General features: G+C 32.1%; 1 pseudogene; it reads left to right on the top strand.

Moving 5' to 3' along the window:
* Positions 1-859: 859 nt before the first annotated feature.
* On the top strand, positions 860-12,571 carry LOC130047941 (uncharacterized; annotated as a pseudogene).
* Positions 12,572-12,845: the final 274 nt, after the last annotated feature.

The following is a 12,845-nucleotide window of genomic DNA, read 5'->3' as shown; positions in this document are numbered from 1 at the left end:
TGTGAATAATGTGTATTATTATCAATGTAGATCTATAGCATTTTTCTGCCCCCCCCCTTTTTTTTTAAATCTTGACACGATGTATATATTTACACAACCAGCATGCAGTAATTTTTCTTGGCTATTTGCACATTAACCATCTGTCATTTAACTTTCCTTGACCATTTCCATTACTGTGATTGACTGAATTTGACATAGATAACTTACTAGATATATATCTGTATGTGCGTGTTTTAATAATGAAAGGTGAAGGTAACGAACAGTGATCAATCTCATAACTCCTATAAGCAATACAAAATAGAGTGTTGGTCAAACACGGACTCCCGGACACACCAGAGGTGGGATCAGGTGCCTAGGAGGAGTAACCAATTGAATTTGTTTTCATGGATTGAAATTTGTATATATAAAATGCTTGGCGTTTGTTAAAAATATTATTTATTTGCCATCCACTATCTGAGAATTGTTTGTGTAGATTGCATGATGTGTTTGAAGGCATACAGCTTAAGAAATCACTTTTTAAAATTTTTGGAGGCCACATTAGTCCATGATTCTGTATGAAAATCCCACAGTTATGCTTGCAGCATGGCAAGGTAGATACGGCCATGCAGGTTTAGGACACGATATGGTGGTACTTTATATAGCCTACAGAAACTAATTTGCAGGACGGTCCTATATATAGCCTACATAAACTTAGCTGTATGGTGTCTTGTACATAGTCAATGTCTATTTACTCACTAATGGACTACTCGTGGCCATTAAGAAAATGTTTGTAAATGTATGGACTTTTAAAATTTCAAACTGTATTATTTGCCTGTATAAGAAGATGCAAGTATTGTGTATGTAATATATTTCTTTGCAGATGTTTTGTATGGAATGTGGTGCGAAGCTTGACGCAAAGTCAAACTTTTGTGCTAATTGTGGTACAAAATGTACCAAGGTACCTTTGGCCTCTCAAGAAACAGATCCTGGTTAGTACTTACTATCATGGTTTTACAGAAAAAGAAACAATAAATTATATTATATAACATCCATCCTTGACAATGAAAGTATTGAACAGAAATTGCAAAAAGAAGGTTTAAGTGTGTTATGAAATGAATTTGCAGGTACTGAAGTTCTCGTATCTGATGTTGAGGAAACTTTGTCCCAAGGTAATAAATGGTAAAATTGACTAGTGAATAATATTTAAAAGGTGTAAGAGAGATTTCACAGAAATCTGAATGGATTAAATGTTCTATTGTTTGATGAATTTGTTTTTGGCATAGAAATAATGGAGAATGAAATTAACATAAACTTATTATTATAAGAGATATTTTTCATTATTTGAAGATATCAATTCAGTTATTGCACTCTTCAATTGAATTGATGCAAGCAATAATTGAATTGATGACAGTGATAATTGATTTGATGCACACGTTAAATCAATTGGTGAAAGCACTAATTGATGTGTGGCATTGTGTGCATCAATTCAGTGGATGCATGCATCAATGTGAGGGAATTAGTGCATTTGAAGATAGTCGAATGATTTTATGATCTCTTTAATTAAATTGAAGATATCTTTAATTATTTACAACGCTTTTGTATAAGAAATTAAAGCACACATCAGTTCAAGAAAGCAACAAGTCAGTCATTAAGAGATCATTAATCCAATTGTGGATATGTTGAATTGAAGATATCACTAACCATATAGTTGCTCTCATAAAAAGAATTATTGCATGCATCAATTGAATTAATGATATCATAATTCAATTTAAAAGATCAATAATGCAATTATTGCATGCATAAATTAATACGCAACTTCCGAGATATCAGCTCTTCTGTGAAAGAGGTACGTTAAGTGTTCAGTTGAACGCTTGAGTGCGTACAAGATATATACATATACTATAGATTAGCTATATAAATTCGGTTAAGTAATGAAAGTGTACATTTTGTTTATACCAACTGTTGGTATACATTAAACTGACCATATCAAGAATAATATTTGTTTGAATTAGGCCATTAAATTAAATATGAAATAATTTTTTTATTTCCTTTTCTGTACAAGTGATATTTTAATCAAAGAAAAAAGTGATTATCAATTTTTGTTTGAACTATTTCATTATTGAAAACCAATAAACTTACTAATAGTGTGTGTCCCCGCAGTTAGGGTGGTTGCATGATGTCTGATAATCGGCCTTTAGTGATAAGCATTTGTACCCACCGCGTGTGGACGATAGTATGTTTTGCGTCTCACTGTGCATAAGAGTTCCACAAAGGGAAAGAACTATTGGGCAACTCGGAAATTACATATTAAATGCACACTACAAATGAAGAGAGTAATAATTCAATTATTGCGAGGATTAGTTGAATTGATGCGCACATCAATAGAATTATTGCTCTTTTCAATGTAATTGTAGAACACATCAATTAAATTTTTGATATCATCAATTCATTTATTAATAAAGAGAGCAACAATTCATGTATAACACTCATCAGTTCAGCTGAATAATTAATGCTATCAAAATATCATTACCTTCTTTACATCCATTATCGGCATACAGTGTGCTGTAACTGAAATGTAACTGAAATGTCAGAATTTGATATATATATATATATATATATATATATATATATATATATATATATATATATATATATGTATTTATTTATTTGTTGATAGGTGCAAAAGAAAGCTTAGCAAAACTGAAGGAGAAGTATGGTTTTGGGCATGTTGGAAGAAAATCGAAACTGGGGTCCAAAAAGAGAAATTGTGAAATAAAAGTAAATAGATTTGATTTTCATTCTCTAACGCTGTGCATGAGCAAGCCACATGTGTGACTAATTGTTGATATACATGTATTTGTAAATTATCAGTATTTTTCAATACCATTGTAAGAGATTGCGTTATGCAGTGGAATGTCAATATTTCATGCATTAGTTATAGCAAACTACATACATTTCAACATTTGTTTAGGAATTGTTAATCCATGTTATGGATAAAAACAAGAAAGCTCTTAAAAGAGCTTTTCCCTGTGAAGAGGGTTTGACTTGATGTGTGAAGATCTCGACCAGTCCTGGGCAAACTACTCGGGACTGGATGACGTCCCTGAAAGAACATTTTAAAGGGAGTATAGAGTTTGTTCCCTATGTGATGGGGAGAAGTGGATTACAACGAATGAATGAGGATGCTACGGTATTGGAACTTGAGAGTATGAAAGTGCCAAAGAAACCTTTGAAGGTTTATGCCATGGCCAAGGGAAAAGGTACCTCTCAGAAAGTTCTTTGTTTTTGGTCAAAATTCCATTAAACTCGTTATAATGACAGCATTAAATTTTTGCCAAATAATGGATTGTATCCACAAATACTTAGCAATGTATGGTTATTTGGTAACATGCATATTACTATAATTGGATTTGAAGGTTATAACATGTACAGTGTTATTAATTTTCAGAGTAATATATACTGTAAATGTTCAAGATGTTTATATATAAAGCTTTCTACCTTATGACTTGTGGAATGATAGACTTATGGGTCAGAATGTTCATTTATAGTTCCTAGTCAAGAAATAAACAATAAATGAGGCCTCATTTTGTACAGGATATGTTTGCCTTAAATTTGTATGGAATTGTTATCATGACTTTAAAGAAATGTATATTCTGAGAATTAGAAAGACTTGGAAATACTGTGTATCGATAGCAAATCTAGGACATCAAATCATATTTGGATAGTTTTATCTTTTATTAGTTAAACTTCACACCTACATAATAAAATTAAGTGTTTTAATAATTTTGATACTTTTAGACAGGCACGAAATAGTAGGAAAATTTAACAGACAGAAAATCCCAAAGGTTTATATTGTTTTTGTTTTTTAAATGAAGTTTTATGTATGAATATGTTTTCCTTTGATTGTTGTTTTATTTCAATTTGGTGATTGACCTGTCTGTCAATCAACCATTTGCTTGTTCAATGGAAAACCACCATTGTCCAATACATATATTATTTTATTTCATACATGTCACTTCAAATATGGATATACCGGTAAAATGAAAACATATAATTCATCTACAAATTTTCAGAGTTCAAAGTTGTTATAAAGCTGTTGAAACTGAAGTATTTTCTTGTCAATTCTGGTGATGACAAATGCAAAAATTATGATATGATTTAATCGTCGCAATCAACGGGTCATTGTTTCATTCTATATCACGAACAATAGAATGAAACATTATATCCTGTGGTTTGCGACGATGGATTTTAATGTGATTTTGTGAAATTCCACTGTTAACAATTTTGAAATACATGTCATAGATTCTAAAACATTTAGGGAAACTGTAAGTGTTTCATTACTTGATGTTTTTCCTTCTTTTTTACTTTTTTACTAACAACTTTTATTCACAGATCGAGACAAAAAATTGTCAGGCCAATTGATTTATACAGATACTTTTATTTTCTTCGAAGTCAAATCAAAATGAGAACCATATCTCATGTTACGATCATTTTCCAACAAAATACACTAAATATTCTTGTCAGATGTACAAAACTTTTTAAAACTGAATAAGAATTTAATCGAAGAAAAGATAATTCTGAGGTATATATGGAACTACAAATTGAGGAAGTTAATTTTGATTGGTCATTTACAGGTGTGATATGCCTTGGAGATGACAGTAGTAATGTGATTCGTATTAGGCTTATATAAGATCAAAGCTATTATTATTTGTGCTTACAAGCCAAATTGAGAAACACAAACACACCTTGCTTAGGTACATATGTATTAATTCATGAAGTGAAAATAACTGAACTTTGTGGAAATTTTCTATATTTAGTTTTTTGATGATGACCATGATGACTTGGAGTTACCGAGTTTAAAGGTATCCAAATCTGTAAGTATGCAGTTTCCTTGTAATCACAAAGTTACATGAACATGTATTTGTGGGACTTTCAAATTGTAATTGCATAGTATCATACAAGTCTGTGAGTATATGCATTCTAATTATTATTTAATCAAAACCAAATACATATGAATAAAGATGTTAGTTTCAATTGGATCCTTTTAAAATATTTGGTCATTTGGAAAGGTGCAAAATTATTTTTTGTGTTTGAAACATAAAAAAATATGAATTACATGTATGTTTTATTTGTTCTATTATTACAATGTTATTTTGAATGCAAGATTTTCTTCTTATGCATTACAGCTGCAGTCCTGTAGAACTGAGACAGAAGAAATGAAGGAATGTAGAGATGATGCAAATGTAGGTTAAATTTGATATGCTATTCAATTTTTCAATGCTTCCCTTTAATAGTTATAATCTGCCACTGCTTTACAATCAAAAGATATAATGTTGAATTGATGCCAGTTGTTCCTTTCTGATAAGTCATGTGTTTGCAACAATTTCACATCGGTACAAATTATTTTTTAAAAACCTCATATACCGACAGTGCTTGTAATATGCCAGTTTTGAGGTAAGAGCTCTCCTGTGTAGGAGGTACATTTAGTAGAACTTTGAGGGCCTAAGTGGGACATAGTGAACCTACTGTCAGTGAGGAAGACAATAAAATGTATTAATAGCGGCTTCTCTTTAAATATATAAATGTTGGAAACACAAAATACTATTGAAAGAAATGTTTTACTAAAGCAGAAACATGAAAACAATGTCATATTTGAAAGTAATATCCAGGATATGATACCCACTACCAATAAAATTACGTGATACAATAAGAATTCCATGTATCTAATTACTCCCTGAATACTTATCACTTACTAATAGTTTGTTTATCATTTGAATTCGGGTGATTAAACAGCGTATGAGAGACTTAATGATTACATTCACTTATGCCATGATGAATATTCGTCCCACTCCCGCATGTAAACAAGTTGTTTCATGCCTTACTATGTACGAGAGTTCTTCAAAGGGAAATAACTCGAGCGTATCTCGAAACCGGCGTATTATTAATAAGCTTTTATGAGTAGCAATGGTCGTAGCTTAGACACCTACAGGGATCAATGAATTTAAGTTTAGGTTATTTGAAGTGTCAACTTATTTCTAGATGCCGAGACCATCAGGTTTTGGAAAGAAAAGCGGAAAAAGTGTTGAACAGAGTGTAAGTAAATCAAAAGGAGTTTAGTGTTTTTGAATGTTTTTTCATCAGCAAACCAAACTTTTTAGCTCACCTGAACTGGAGGTTCAGTTATTGAGCTTTTCTGATCACCTGGTGTCTGTCCATCATTGGTCTGTCTGTAAACTTTTCACATTTTAACTTCTTCTCAAGAACCATTGGGCCAATTTTAACCAAAATGGCACAAAGCATCATTGGGTAAAAGGGATTCTGAATTGTTCAAATAAAGGCCCAGGGCCCCTTGCAAGGGGGGATAATCCAGAAAAATTAAAATAAGGTTGGGGTCATTGAAAAATCTTTTCAAGAACCACTGGGTCAGAAGAGGTGAAATTTATAGGGAAGCTTCTAGAGGAAATGTATATTCTAAATTGTTCAAATCATGACCCCCAGGGTAAGGGTGATGCCACAATAGGGGATCAAAGTTTTACATTGAAATATATAAAGAAAATTTCTTAGAATTGTCTTCTCAAGAACCACTTGGCCAGAAGAGGTAAAACATATGTGGAAGCTTATTGAGAGAATGTAGATTCAGAATTGTTCAAATCATGATTCCCAGGGTAGGGTGGGGTTATAATAGGGGATCAAAATTTTGCATTGAATTACATAAGAAAAAATCTTTAAAAATCTTCTTCTCAAGAACCAGTGGGCCAGAAGAGGTGAAAGTTTTGTGAAAGCTTTCTTATGAAGTATGGATTCTAGATTGTTCAAATCACAACCCCAGGGGTTAGGTTGGGGCCACAATAGGGGATGAAGATTTTGCACTGGAATATATAAGTACAATCTTCTTCTCAAAAGCAGTCATATTGATATGGAAGCCTTCTCAGGAAGTGTAGATTATAAATTGTTCAAATTTGTTCAAATCATATGCCACCCCCCCCCATGGTAGGATGGGACCACAATATATATTCAAGGTTTTATAGTGACTCGGATGAGTGTTGTGACCCATGTGCCTCTTGTTTCTTTTGTAATGCAGAAAAAAGTTTTAAATTATGTAGTACATTTACATATAGATACATGTACATTATACTTTTAAATACACTCTACTACTTATTATAGCCTGTGGTTTTTATGAATGTGTTCTATATGTACCTTAATTTTGTCAACACTGACACAGGCAAAGATGACTACAGCTACCAGTACCATGGATGTTACTTCTAATGTCAATTTAGTAAGTTATACTGTATTACAATTCTTAGTTAATTTTTTTATAGGCAGAATGTTTCCATATGAATGTATTTTTGTAGAAGGTAATTTCTATGATTTTCCAGCCAATATCTTTATTACCAAGTCATGAAAAATATACAAAGCATTTTGTACCAAAATATGAAATGTCATTTAAATTGAATTGTACCTGCATGTGCATTCATTTTCAGCCAATGTGTCCATTAAAGAGTTCCTCTGAGAGAGATGATGTGCAGACAGTAAGTTATTTTGGATTTAAACATTCTTTATCAAATGAAATTTTCTTTAGCATGGTTTGACAAATTAATTAGATAGTTTTACATGTTTGAAATGTTTAATTTTAATCTCGCGTGATCAAACGCCCTTTTGAGGAAGACACAGATGTGCCAGTCAAGGTAACCCAATGTTAAATTCTACCACAATTATAATTGTGTCTCCCCTTTATTATGTCTCCTCTTCAAAGGGGAGACATATTGTTTTTGTCATTTTTCTTCTTCTTCTTCTTCAACCAAATTTTGTCCAGGCCCTAACTAGAGAACCCTTTGACTTTAAGACTTCAAACTTGGAACATAAGGAGATGGTATGGAGGAAGGGTGCCCGCCCCCAAAACTTTTGACCTTGAGCCACTTATATAGTCATTTGTATGATCAATGAATTAATACTATTTTCCAAAATTCGTTGAGGGGGGGGGGGGGGTCCTCAAAAATTGAGCGGCCATGAATTTTAATGATTCCACAGTACATGTCTTTTTTTTCTTTCTATGCAGTCACCAAAAACAGACAAATCAAAGACCTGTAATGATGATGAATCATTGAGGGTAAGTCATTAGATTGCACATTAATTTTGATAAAAATATTGTATAAAATTACATTTTGTTAACGTTTCTTAATCATTGAAATGAAGAAGTTGAATAAGCCATGTACTTGTATATCATATTGAAATTTTAATGCATTAATAAAAGTAAAAAATAAAAAAAAATTCAATGAAAACTGAACACGACTCTTAAAAGGCTTGTCCCCATATTTATCTTTGCTCCCCCTTTTCTTCAGCCCCTATTATAAGCCTCTAAATTCTTCATGGTTCCAAGTATTTCAGTGTATGGTTATGACCTGTGTGGACGTACATCTTACATAGCCATTGTTACTCAGCTGCAATAAATTATCAAATGTGTGCGACTATACCACTTCAGGAGAAAAAGTAACAGCAATAGCACAGGTCAATGCAATACAAACAAACACAAAATGCACGTAACATAGCGAAATAAAATGTAAACATTATAGACATAATGTAAGAAATACTACATGTCAGCCAGGAGTTCCAGGTGTGCAATCAGGTAAAACAAATGAGAAAGGTATAATTATATACCCTTGTGGTGATATTGGAGATAGGAAAACTAATATGGCATATAGCTATTTACAAGTCGTATTCAGCTTTAAGTTATCATACAATAATGAATATACATGTATAGTTTTTAATGTTCTTTTTGATAACACTTGTAAATTTCAGAATTATGCATTGTGTTAACTAATCTTTGTACATACTGTTTTATTAATTTTTTTCTTTTAGATTTCTGATGATTTTGAGCTTCCTGACATTGAGGTATACCCAACACCTTCAGAAATTACAGATGCCAAGGCTAACTCTGTATGTGAATGACATTGTATATTTTTTTGGATAACTATAAGTATTTACATTTAGTTATAAGCCATCAGATTGCACCCAGTGATTTACTCTTTGTGTAAGACACTATAGGGTTGATGATTTAATGGATGGCTTCCTGTGAAATTATTGTTGAATCTGCACCATCTCAGTTTTTGTGAATTTCATGGGTACCCCTCCTTAACGAATTATTAAATTTGATCTTTATTTATTTTCATAAAATTAAATCATGAAATTACACACTGAAGAACCTTTTAAAGAAATGGCAATCCAGGAAATTATAATTTCATAAGAATCCTAAGATTCCACTGTATCCTGGACTGTAACAATTGTAATTGACTATATATATATATATAATATATATATATATATATATATATATATGCGCCATAACAAGTACATTGTACAATGTAAAACTTGTTACACTCTGAAGAGCCGAACTACACGGCAAAAGCGCTAAGTGTAATTAATTAAATGTGGATCATGTGTACTTAGTCATCATTGATGGGACATTGATCATGTATATGTTACCTCTTAATGGGCAGACCATGTGAGGGACATTGTTTGCCATACCCATATTCATCTACCTTGAAATTCTTAACCATATACTTACTTTTCCTGTTTTAAGCTTTCAAAGGAGGATAGAATTGAGGATTCACCAGTAAGTTATCTATGTCTGTATGTGGTATGTTATATAAGTAATATAACTAAATAGTGCTTGGGACTTCCAAATCACTTACATTGTAGACATATATATATATATTTGGTATTCAAGGTATCAGTGTTCAAGATACTGAAGTTCATATGTATTTACAGTGCATTATAAGTTATGAAAAATAAAATCATTTAATTTGCAGAGCCCAATGATCAGGACATTGTATACTGACTTGTACTATGGAAAAGATAACGTGTTCATCATAGTTTAATGAAAATCATTTTCTTTGTCTAAGTCTTGTAGTCTGACTGTCTGTCATTCAATTTGTGTCAGTGTGTGTAACACTTTAGTTTTCACGCTTTATTTCAGAAAATCATAAGTTGCATGATATGGTTTCTGTATAATAACTTTAGTTCTTTTGCAATGACAATTTATATCATAACTCCTTCTTACTTAAAATGAACCATATTGATAACATTTTTAAATTCTTCTTAATAACTACTAGTCCAATTCTTTTATATTTGGCATGAATCATCTTTGGGACAAGGGGGACATAAATTATAAATTTCAGGACTCCAGCACCCCTGAGGCTCTAGGGGCGGGGCCAAAATTGACCAATTTTCAAAAATCTTCTCTACAACCGCACATGTGTAAGAAAAACTAAATGCCTAGTGATGTAGAGCAGGAAAGTCTCCACCAAAATTGTAAATTTCATTATTCCCGGGGTAGGGGTTTTGACCTCTGGGTGGGGCCAAACTTACTATATAGTGTTTATATGTAAAACAGTTAAATAACATCTTCTTTAGTGTTATTGATACTAAATTGGAATTAAATGGATGATTAGAAAGAGCAGGTAAGGATGAAAAAAAAAATTGGATTTTTTTTAAATCTTGTTTTATACTGTTGCTGAACATTAGAATTTAGCTTAGATATTCAGAACAGTAAAAAAAAAAAATTTGTAGGTTTCATAGCCCTTTGGAGTAGTGATACTTTTTCACTCTTAATCATGTGACCGATGAGGCCTGTGGGCCTCTTGTTCTGAATTTCCTGAAATAACTTATCAAATATAAGACAATTTTTTCATTTACAGATCATAGACCTGGAGGTAAAAGAGTTCTTTGATGTAAGTACTTGGTACAACAGTGATTATAAATTATCAGTAAATTAAATTATTGGAATGAAGGCCAAAGAAAATGTTCATGTGTTACAACACTGTAAATCCTATGAACTTCATAAAGCAAACTTCTTTACTATATATTCATTTTTAAATTTATGCATATTTTTATGTATTTTCCTGTCCAATCAATATTGAAATAAATATCAAAGTAAAGTTCAACAGAAATCTTAGATACTGTACTTTGTTTTGTGGGAAAAAAGTGTTGTGTTGTTGTGGCTGTTTTTATTCCATGTGTTTCTTGATTTTACATATTCTAAGAATTCAGATTATTTTCAATTGATAAAAATCTTTTCCAGCTCATGGAAATGAAGATAAAGAGAAGAAAGGTTTGTAAATGCGTGGACTTTTCTCCATGTTTCATCCATCTCAAACAGTAATATATATAAAAAAGACATAAAAATTACAATTTAATAGGTACATCTTCAGTAACAGAACTTTTATAGAACCAACTTGTGTGTATCTGGATTTCTTAACGTGGTGGACTTTCATGTTGAAAATTGATAGAAAATTGTTTTATATACCTTCTTGAGGTCACCTGGGTCTAATACGCAATTTCCGAGTTGTCCAATAGTTCGTTCCCTTTGTGGAACTCTTACCCACAGTGAGACACAAAACATACTTTCATGCACACGTGGTGGGTACAAATGCTCATCACTGCCTTCATATATTGCCTAAAGGCCGATTATCAGACATCATGCAACCACACAGACTGCAGGAACACACAATATTAGCTAAAGCTAAAAAAAAAAAAAAAAGAAATCGATAATCTCATTTTTCTTTGATTAAAGTATATCACTCTTGCAGTTGAGGAAATAAAAATTATTTCAAATTTTGATTTCATGGCCTAATTCAACAAATATTATTCTTGATATGGTCAGTTTAATGTATACCAACGGCTGATATGAACAAAATTTATGGTTTCATAAATTTTATCCTTATTTACAGTGCTAATCTATAATATATGTGTACATCTTGTACCCACCTAGTGTTCAACAGAATACTAAACGTACCTCCATCACAGAAGAGCTGATATCTTGGAAGTTGCGTATTCTAATGATAATGTGCATGAACAATTGAATAATATTAGCTTATTTTTGACAATACACGTGTGAGGTTTATTTGTGCTTTTCATTATAATAACAGTTCATTAAAGCTTCTTAAACTAAGAAGTGCATACATGATTCATGAATCTTATTGATAGTTATGCTTCTCAAAGAGCTAAAGCCATGAAAGTCCAGACAGGCCATGTCACAGACTTTTCTGAATAATTCACAAAATATTGTGCAGTTTTAGTTTTAAAAATTTATGTTGAATTAATTATGTATCAATTGTTTTTGCAGATGGCAGAAGACACTGTCATAGCATTTCCCGATAAGGAGAGAAAAGTTATAACAATAATATACGAAGACCATGGGGGGATGTCCTTTACAAGACCATTCTGTAAAGATGACACTCTGCAGGTAACATTATTCTACTTCCTATTTTATTGTTTCACCCACGTCAAAGACTCAATTTACAAATGTAGTCATTGTAGCTCACCTGAGCTAAAGGCTCAAGTGTGGTTTTCTGATCCAAATTTGTCCGTTGTCTGTCGTTGGCATCGTCATTGTTAACTTTTTACACATTTTCATCTTTTTCTCCAAAACCACTGGGCCAATCTCAACCAAACTTGTTACAGAGTATTCTGGGGTGAAGGATTAAATTTTGTTCAAATGAAGTTTGTTCCTCTTTCGAGGGGAAATAACTGATAATTTTTGAAAATTTTGTGGCATCCTTTAAAAATCTTCTGAAGAACCACTGGGCCGGAAAATATGAAACTTATGAAAGCTTCATAACATACTGTATATTCAAATCATGACCCTCAGGGATAGGGTAGGGCCACAACAGGGGATCAGAGTTTTATATTTGAATATAGAGGAAGTATCTTTAAAAATCTTCTCAAGAAGAGCAAAGTCATCATTAGTCATATTTATACATAAGCATGCTCAGGCATTGTAGATTCAAGTTTGCTCAAATCATAACCCCCGGGGGAAGAACGGGCCATTATAGAAGATCAATGTTTTAAATTGAAATATAGTTTTAAAA

The sequence above is a fragment of the Ostrea edulis genome, chromosome 1, assembly GCF_947568905.1.
Source record: "Ostrea edulis chromosome 1, xbOstEdul1.1, whole genome shotgun sequence".
Classification (NCBI taxonomy): domain Eukaryota; kingdom Metazoa; phylum Mollusca; class Bivalvia; order Ostreida; family Ostreidae; genus Ostrea; species Ostrea edulis.
This window is presented reverse-complemented; position numbering and strand designations above follow the sequence as displayed.